Source organism: Corapipo altera, unplaced genomic scaffold (assembly GCF_003945725.1).
Source record: "Corapipo altera isolate COAL_440 unplaced genomic scaffold, ASM394572v1 190, whole genome shotgun sequence".
NCBI classification, from domain to species: Eukaryota; Metazoa; Chordata; class Aves; order Passeriformes; family Pipridae; genus Corapipo; species Corapipo altera.
In genome coordinates this window covers 52457-62163 of record NW_020885006.1, presented here as the reverse complement: position 1 = coordinate 62163, position 9707 = coordinate 52457, and positions in this window count along the sequence as shown.

Below are 9707 nucleotides of genomic sequence, written 5' to 3'. Positions count from 1 at the left end.
AATAAGGGGGAAAATGTCCCTGGAGATGCTGAGGAAGGGGATGGAGCTGGTGATCCCAGAGGGCAGATGGAGACACAGATGTGGGCAAGGACTGTGCCAGGGATAACGAGGAGGGTCTGCAAGAGAAATGAAGGAACTTTGTTTAAAACAGCAAGAGAAGATAGTGGGGTGGGAGGTGGAAGACGGGGTGGCTGGAGCAGGGAGCATGGATTGAGAATGAAAACAGAGCTGTTCAAAAGCAAAGGAGAAGGGGAAGTGAAGAGAAAGAGGAGCCAAGGTGGAGAGGAGAGAGGGAAGAGCTGCAAGGAGAGGAGAAGAATGGCCACAGTGGTGGGATGAGTGTGGGAAATAGGGAGAGGGGCACTGGGAAGTTTGGGGGGGGGTGAAACCTGGATTTTCAGTGGTTGGGGCGAGTGGGCAAATCACAATAAAGTGGGCAGAAGGGATGTATGGAGCTGATGGGGACCATCCCAAGGGAAGGACATCCCTGCTGAGGAAATGCCCTCAATGCATGGACAGAGGGAGGGAAGAACACAGAAAGAACAGAGGCTTTGGGTGAGGGATAGAATGAGGTTGATGTGGTGATACCACCTTAATGCAAAATACATCAATGATCCCACAAACACGCTCCCTCACTCTGCTTTTAGGAGGTTTTTAGGATCCCAAGTGTTTCTGGGCTCAGGCAGCCGAGGTCTCTCTGTTGACTAGAGAGAGGCACATCTCTGAGGTGGCTGAGCAGGTTGAACTCTGTGACTCAGCAAGTCTTTTCTGATCCTATTCCCGATCCTTTTCCCTGTTCCCTTTGAATGTTTCCCTGTTGGACCCTTGGTTGTCACATCTCTGAACTCGCCAGGACTCGGCGCCTTCTGTGCCTCCGGGGTTCTTTTTCTCTCCTTTCAGCACCTCCAAACTAAACATGAAAAATTAACTGAGATGAGGAAATTCTGCCAAGCCTGACTTGAAGAGACCTCTATTTCACAAGGAGGCTGGAATTAAAAAGTCCTCTCCGCGTTTGTTTGCAGGAGATAGGCATTAGTGCTGGGCAGGGTGCCAGGAACACTGAGATGTTCTGAGACAGTAAAACCTTCTCTGTTCCTTGTGAATCACATTTTAAACATGTGAATTTTATGTCTCAGACATCACTGGCAGACGTTAAATCATTTCAGACACCACAATTAAAAACAGATTAATACTCACTCAAAATGAGTCTCCTTTGAATAAGGAGGACCATCAGGACCAGGATGAAAACCCAGTTGCAGGGAGCACAGCAAACATTTAAATCCATCTCCTTACTAAGGGCTGGTGTTCCTGCCTGCAGGGATCCAGCCCCTGGGACACACTGGAGCGTTCAAACAAGCAGGCAGGGGAAAAAAACAAAATATAACCAAATTAGTCAGTGTTCACTCTAAGGGCTGAGTTTATTAATAGCTCCAATATTCTGGGAGAAACATGGGATGGGTTGGGTTGGGAGGGACCTTAAAGCTCATTCAGTCCCACCTTCCACTAGCCCAGGTCACTCCATACCCCATCCAACCTGCCCTTGGAAAGGATCTCCCAGTGTAGCAACTCTTCCAAATTTAGGTTTTTTGTTTTTTTTTCTTCCTGGAAGTTACTGCTGTATTTTAGCAGTTTAACTCAGTCTATTTTCTATATTTTTTTCCCCTGCAGCAATTTCAGGGATTGTCTTGTGAGCTCTCAATCCCCCCACCACCAGCAGAGTTAAACATCTCTTCCAGTGCAAGAGCTGGGCTGGAAATGGGGCAACAGTTAACTCAGATTTGTTAGAAAGAGGGATCCTTCACTCTCACTTGGACATTAATTCCTGTGCTTTAAACCCTTCCCCATTTATCCCTCACATATCCCATTGTTCTCTCCTCCTCGGGGTGGGGGCTTTGTGCAAACACCACTTTAATTACTTTTATAATTAGTCAGCAGCAAAATCTGGGATGAGATGCCTCTTGTGCTTCCTGCAATCCTTGCTGCTTTTTTTTTTTCATGTATTATACACAACTTCTCATTAACTTTTTCAAGTCTAATTAAATTTCTCTCATCATTCCTGCATTTCCCCCCCTCCAGTAGCACTCCCTGCTAATTCTTCTTGTGCCATTAGTCTGGATGACATCATTAAATCTCACATGGATTTAAAAAAGGCATTTTGGAAAATGGAGACTTGGGAGCAGCTTTTATTTTATTATTATTTTCAAAGGAGGCTTCTTTCTGCTTCGCTAAAAATTAGTGAAACAGAAACTGGTAACGACTGGAAATGCAAATTTCCCATGACTGAAAGAGTTTAAACAAAGTTGAAATAATGTTATTGCTGCGGATTCTGGATTTTATAGACATTTTAGAAACAAAGTAGAGATTTTTACAATAACTTTTTTCAGTTGAAAAAATAAGATGTCTTGGCTCTTGAACTCAATGATCCTACATCTAAATTATCTTCCTGGTGGCCCCTCACTGACCTTAATGAGTCATTTCCAGAGGGTCTGTAATTAATGGCACCTCTTGAACAATCCTGTAATTAATGACACCTCTTTAACAATCTTTTGCCCTTTGCTGCTCGTGTTTTTTGGGATTCACTTCCATGGGAAGGTGTTTTTAGTCCTCCTTTGCAACTCCCACCTTTCTCTGCCTCTTCACAACTTGCCCCTGCTTGGTCCCTCCCTGCTTCCCTCTGGGATGGCCTGCAGGGATTTAGTGATGCCATCAGTAGGATTCATGGCCGGGCTTCACGAACAAAGATTTGGGAAGGGCTCTACCCACGTTTGTTACAAACATGCTGGTGGCTAAAGAGGCCAATACGAGATAGACACGTCCAGTTGCAAAAGGCACAGCAGAAAGACTCCTTGGGTGGGAAATTCTGCAAGACACGAGTCTTTCTGCGTTGTCTTTTCTCCTCAAGGGTGACCCCATGTGTGTTCTCAAAAGCATCAGCAGTGTTATAGATGGTGTGTCTCCAGACCTCCTGGTTGCAGGCCAGAGTAGACCAGTTCTGTTGACCAGTGTGGCCGAGGCTGAGATGTTGTTTCAGGCAGTCCTTGTATCTCCTCTTCGGGGCTCCTCTCATGCAGCAGCCGGTGGCAAGTTCACCATAGAGCAGGATCTTAGGGAGGCAGTGGTTGGTCCTTCATCCTTGAGATGTGCCCTGCCCAGCACAGCTGTGTTCTCAGCAACATGGCCTCAATACCTGTGACTGCTGCTTGTTCTAGAACAGATGGATTGGTCACATAATCTGCCCAGTGGATGTTTAGGATTGTACGGAGGCAGCGTTGATGGAAGCGTTCGAGGAGTCACAGGTGGTGACGGTAGATGACCCAGGATTTGGAACCATACAGGAGAGTAGACAACACTATGGCTCTGTAAACACTGATCTTGGTGTTTTTCTTCAAGTGTTTATTTCACCATACTCTTTTGTGGAGTTTTCCAAAAGTACTATATGCCTTTGCTAACCTGTTGTCCATCTCTCTGTCGATCTCACCATCGGAGGAGATGAGGCTCCCTGGGTAATTAAACTGCTGGACTGATTTGAGCTCTGATTGGCCAATGGTGATATGGGGATGATGGGGGACTTCCTGAGGTGCAGGTTGATAGAGAACTTCTGTCTTCTTTAAGCTGACTTCCAACCCAAAGAGCTCAGCAGCATCTGCAAAGCAGGATGTTAAACGCTGCAGAGCTGCTTCTGTGTGGGCAACAAGGGCAGCATCATCAGCATAAAGCAGCTCCCAGACAAGATGGTTTAGGGTCTTAGTGTGGGCCTTCAGTCACCTTAGGTTGAATAGGCTTCCATCGGTACGGTATCGAATGTAGATACTGTCCTGATCATCGAGGTCATTTGGAAATGAATCCCCACCCCCTGTGGATTTACTGGGGAGACAGAACCAGATGAAACAACACCTGGACACGCTTCAGTTCATCTTTGAGAAGTTGCTGTTTGGTCTTGTTGTCCCTTCCCTGCCTCTGCCCACACACCTGGGCATTTATGGTGTGGGAAATATCCCTCTTTTTCAATTTAGAAAGTCGGCATAAACTCAGGGAACAAAGAAACTCAGGGAACAAAGAAACAAGGCAGAATTTATTCAGCGCGTTGGGTCTTTCTCGCCCCGAGTTTTCGGGGAAAGACGCCTTGGGTTTAAATTCCACACATTTTATAGTTTCACAAAATCCCCACCCTTTTCAGATAAGCTTAATATATTAGTTTTTTGGGGGGGTTTTTGCCTAAAAAGGTTTCTTTCCTCTGAAAAGGGCCTTTCCCTTCTTTCCAGTTGGCCACTGGACACGCTCTGTCAAAAATAATGGATCTTCCTTTGTTCTTTTAGCCCAAAGAGAGAAGAGAAACCTCTGCGTGCAAAATTCTCACGTGGCCCCAAAAGATTTTAATTTTTAGGAATTTTTATATTTCCCTTATCAGGCTGAAAAAGTCCCTGATACTCAGTCCCAGTCTGGGACTTGAATATCTTTAATATGTAAAAAAACCAGATTTTTATTTCTCCTGATGGGAATTCACAGAACTGCTTTATCCACATGCTTCCAGAGCTTTTGGTTTTCCTTTACTGGATTTCCTGCCTGTCCTTGGACCTGGGAGCACTTGGTTTGCACCTCCCCTTCCACTCTAAAAGCAGGGGTGAGACCGGAGAGCGACGAGGGGCTGATGTGGGCAGGAATATTCCGAGCCCCAGGCCAAATCATTCCTGGTTTTCCTTTGGCTCTTTGTGCTCCCTGGATGAACGTGTGGGGAGTTTCAAAGAGCCTGAAGAGCATTTCATGGAATGTCAGAGTCGTTCAGGTCGGAAAAGACCTCCAAGGTCACCAAGTCCAACCATCAACCAGCACCACCACAGTCACCACTGAACCATGTCCCAAGTGCCCCATCCACGTTTTTTGAACTCTTCCAAGAATAACAACTCCACCACTTCCCTGAGCACCCTCTTCCAATGATTTACAACTTTTCTGTGACGAAATTGTTCCTGATTTCCAGCCTAAATGTCTCCTGATGGAATCTGAGGCCGCTTTCTCCCATCCTGCATTTGCCTCCTGCCCATTCCACGCCTTATCCCAACTTTCCCATAGAAAAATCCCATCCTGCTGCTGGTGGGACCGACCCAGCCCAGCTCACTGGTGGCGGCATCTCCCCAAAAAGAGGCCTGAAATTGGAAAACACTTCCTGTTCACCTTTTTTCCCCTCTTGTTTTTCCTCTGTCTGATTCCATGTGTCCTCCCGCAACAATTCCCACACCTTGGAGCACGCTACAGATCTTTAAAGGAATATCCCAAAATAACCATATTAACAAAGCCATTTCTCAGGATGTTTTCCTAAAGGGTACACTTAATATTTAAATCCATTTTGGCGTTTTCCCCCTCCTGAAGAACATCCCTTCCTGCTCTCCTGCACCTCTGGAGTTGCTCCTCCAAACCCACCATGTGGAGGGACAGGGTGAGCTGCCCTCGGACTCTGAGCTGTTGCTTTTTGTGGAGGAGAAAAATTCCAGTGATTAATAGTCCATCCCAGTGATTATTATTCTTTCTTTGTTAAAAAAAAAATAAATCCTTTTTCCAGTTTTAATTTCCCTGGGTTTAGCTTCCAACTGCTCCTTCTTCCCGTGCCTTTCTTCGTGAGATTAAAGCAGTTTTCACTCTTCATAAAAGTGTTTTACATGTTTATAACATTCCCTCTCGTTTTTTTTTCTTCCTTTTGATGAACAAGCCCAGTGATTTCTTTGAGTATCTTCAAATGAGAGCTTTTCTTTAACCTTGTTGGGGGCTCTTTCCTGCCTCTTCTCTGTTTTTTTTCTCCCATGAAAACAGGAATAAAATCAGCGGCATGCATTTCTCCAGGCATCTTTCAGCAGGAATTTCTCCACTGCAGCATTCAGAGGTGAAACATTTCCATTTAATCACACTCTTGTCTGTCTCTCCTGGCATATCCACGTGTTTTTTAGGAGTATTATTGTTCTGGGAGCTGGTTCACTCGCTCACCATGACACAGAAGGTCGTGCAGCACCACAGTTCTATGGAAACAAGGGGGATTCAGTAAAGAATGGATTTATTTTGGGGCCTGCAGTTCAGACCTTCTTACCAGAACATTTGCTGGTTGCTCTCCAGTGTTGTTTTTTTAACCTCAGTCCCAGCAGGAGTGGGAAAACTCTGTCCTGGCAGCATTACAGCGTCAGAAAATCATGGAATGGTTCGGGTTGGAAGGGACCTTAGAGCCCGTCTCATTCCAAAAGCAGGGCTTTGAGGTCCCTTCCAACCCAAACACAGGCAGCAAACAGCAAAGGATTCTTCAAGAGGTGCCATTAATTACAGCCCCTTTGGAAATGGCTCCTTAAGGTCAGGGAGAGGCCGCCAGGAAGGGAATTTAGGTATGAGATCACTGAGTGACAGGGCTGTTTTCTGACAGCTCCTCAGCACACAAGTTCAAGGGCCAAGGCATCGTGGGTTTCAGTTTACAGTGTTGATTTGAATGAGCTGAGGGTGTGGCCACAGGCTTCTGTTGGGGGCGTGGCACAGCAGGGCTCCTAAATGGATTTGTGGAGTCACTGGGAGAGGTTCTCTGCATCCAACGAGCCTGAGTCTCTCATTTATGGTGGGAGTGCAGCCTCTGTAGGGTTTTATTCTGATTTCCATGGTAAATCTGGTGTCTGTCTGAGCAAGTTTCCTCCCTGGCTCACAGCAATGGGGAGATTTGGGGCTCATCCCAGTCCAGCCCCTCTGGGACCTCCCTGGCCCTTGTGCTCGGCTCACTTTTGATGCTGACCCAGGAGGTGACACTGTGGCACCAACAGCTTTTGGCCTGGGCTTCCTCCTCCTCCCTTGAGTTCCTGTGCTGTCTGAACCAACTCAGGATGAATTCCCCTCTTGGTGAAGAGTTCAGTCACTGACAATCCCGGGATTCTGTGGACTCTGGAATTGCGGCACAGTCAGCTGCAGAACTCTGACCTTGGCAGCTCTTTCCAACCTGCTCTGCTTTGACATGAGCTCTGCTGGAAAGAGGGAATTGCTGGGAAGAGGGAAAACTGCTGGAAAGAGGGAATTTCTGGGCTCACCATCCCTGGGAACATTCAAAAAACACGTGGATGTGGCACTTGGGGACGTGGGTTAGTGATGGTTTAGCGGTTGCACTTGAGGATCTTAGAGGTCTTTTCCAACTTTAAAATTCCATGATTTTTTTCCCCTATAACAAAACACATGCAAACACCACCTCCTGCTATTTTCTGTGTATTCTGTTGGCATCTTCCTGGATACTTAACACCCAGCACAGAAGGCATTGGGGTTTTTATGATCTTGGTGTGTTGTTTTTTTTAATTCGTGTTTGCTTTTGGAGACTTTTGGAGTCTGAGAAGATGTTCAGGGGGAGGGAGGGAATGTGCTGAGCGATGGTGAGGTGGATAAATAAGGGGAGTGTGTGAATTATGCATATTTTTGAGCGTTCACCTTCAGGAAGCAGTTGGATTTGGGCAGAGAAGACCTTGAAGAGTAGCTCTGTGGGACTTACTTACTTTTTTATCAGCACAGTCTTCCAGGAAGATTAATTATCCCACAGAAAAGCCTCAAGGGATCTTTTTTTTGTTTTGTTCTCACTGTACAAGTTTTAGGACCAATAAAATAACTCTCTTCCCCAGAGAGTTCTTCTTCCCCCATCCTGCTGCTGAGCTGGACAACAGGTTACCAAGGCACCCCAGTGAGCAGGATTAGGCAGCCTGGATATGGGAATAAGGACATCTTACGGCTCTGCCTGGATTTTATGACCTTCATTAAGCCCAGGGGAGCAGCTGAGCACAGAATCCATGGGCTCACACCCTGCCCAGAGCATGAACTGCAGAGCAACAGAGCTCCTTCCATGGAGAAGGAGCAGGACAGGCTGGGCAGGGCCTGGGCAGCTCAGGCAGGACTGGGTTTAATAGTCAGGAAGCTCAAATATAACCCCCCCTAAAAAAATTGACACACAAGGAAAGGATGGATTTAGACAAGGAAGGGTTTGTGTGTGTGTAGGAATCTCAGAATCCCAGGATGGTTTGGGTTGGAAGGGACCTTAAAGCCCATCCAGTGCCACCCCCTGCTATGAGCAGGGACACCTTCCACCAGCCCAGGTTGCTCCAAGCCCCGTCCAACCTGGTCTTGGACACTTCCAGGGACCCAGGGGCCGGTTATCCCATGGCTTTGGAATCACCAGCAGGTGCAGCTGCTGCGCAGGACTTGTGAAGTCTGTGAGCTCAACTTTCCAAACGAAGCCTCCAGACCCGTTTCCTGTGCCATGTGTACATTCCATGTGTTCATCTGGTGTACCCACAGTTAATAAATATTCCCTTTGATTCATTGGGATTGCTTTGGAGCCTGAGCCAGGGCTGGGATGCTCTCACAGTGGAGAGGTGCCCAGGAAGGCAAGGGGGGGGGTTGTCTTTGAGTCCCTGGTGACAGTCCCTGCCTTTAACACTCCTAAAGCATCCCAGGATCCCTGAGGCTGGAAAAGCCCTCCCAGCCCATGGATCCCCCCTGTGCCCGATGCCCACCTTGTCCCCCAGCCCAGAGCACTGAGTGCCATGGCCAGGCCTTCCTGGGACACCTCCAGGGCTGGGCACTCCAAACCTCCCTGGGCAGCCCCTGACAAGGCCTGACAGCCCTTTCCATGATTAAATTCCTCCTGATGTCCAACCTGAGCCTCCCCTGGCTCGATTCCACCAAGTTCCCTTTAAAGGTTTATAATTTCTCTTGTTGTAGTAAAGACTCATAATTGCAAATTCCAGCTTAGGCTCTGATTAATCATCAGCCCTCAACACTTTCAGCCTCTGGTTTGTGTTTGGAAGGCACTGATGGCCTGTGTTTGATCTCCCATCACTCCAGATAAAGTGGGGTTGCCCTAATGCTTCACACATAATCTGTTCCTAATTGGAAGAGCTCCTTGAGGCATCTCCTCATCCTGGGGACACAACACTTCATCACTGCAGCTCGTTATGAGAGTGCCACCCTCAGAAATTATAATTCTCTACCTCTTTGAAAAGGAATTAGTGTTTTCTGATGTCTTCCCTGTAACAAGCACCCGCAGCCAAGTTATTCCGAGAGAATAATTTCCTCACAATTAACTGGGCAGGTTTCCCCTCTGTGAAAGAGCAGAGTTTGGTCAGAATGTTATATTGTGGTCAAAAATGAGTGGTTATAAAGGTCAGGGTGTCCAATACCCGCAGTGCCCCAACTGTTGAGTGGGGGGTTGCAAAGATTAATAGGAAAATAGATGAAGGCAGCATTAAAAAACCCTTTGTGATTCAGACAGCTCGTTGTGTTCTGCTTCTGAGCCTTGGAGGAGCTGCCACAGTTCAGGGGGAGAGGCAGGCAAGGAAAAGGGATCAGTTTATCCGTGGCAAGGGGAGATGTGGCCACTCAAAGCCCAGCAGAGGGATGGGTGCCTTGGGGCAGGGCCTGGAGAGCAAACATCCCATTTTCAGTGGTTCCTCCAAAACTTGGTGTTTTGGGAACTTCACAGATTTTTAGTGGAATCCAGATCAAAATATAAAAGGATCAGATGAAGATGCTGCTGGCAAATATGAGTCTATCTCTGAGCAGGTGGACTAGAGACCCCCAGAGATCTCTTATTCCATCATTTTGAGGCGTCCACTTTGCCAGGGGAGAGTTCCAAGCTCAGCAGGTTAAATACGGAACCCAGCTCCTCTTGGAAGGAATAACCTGTGTCAGGGTCACAGTCTTCCCAAAGAATT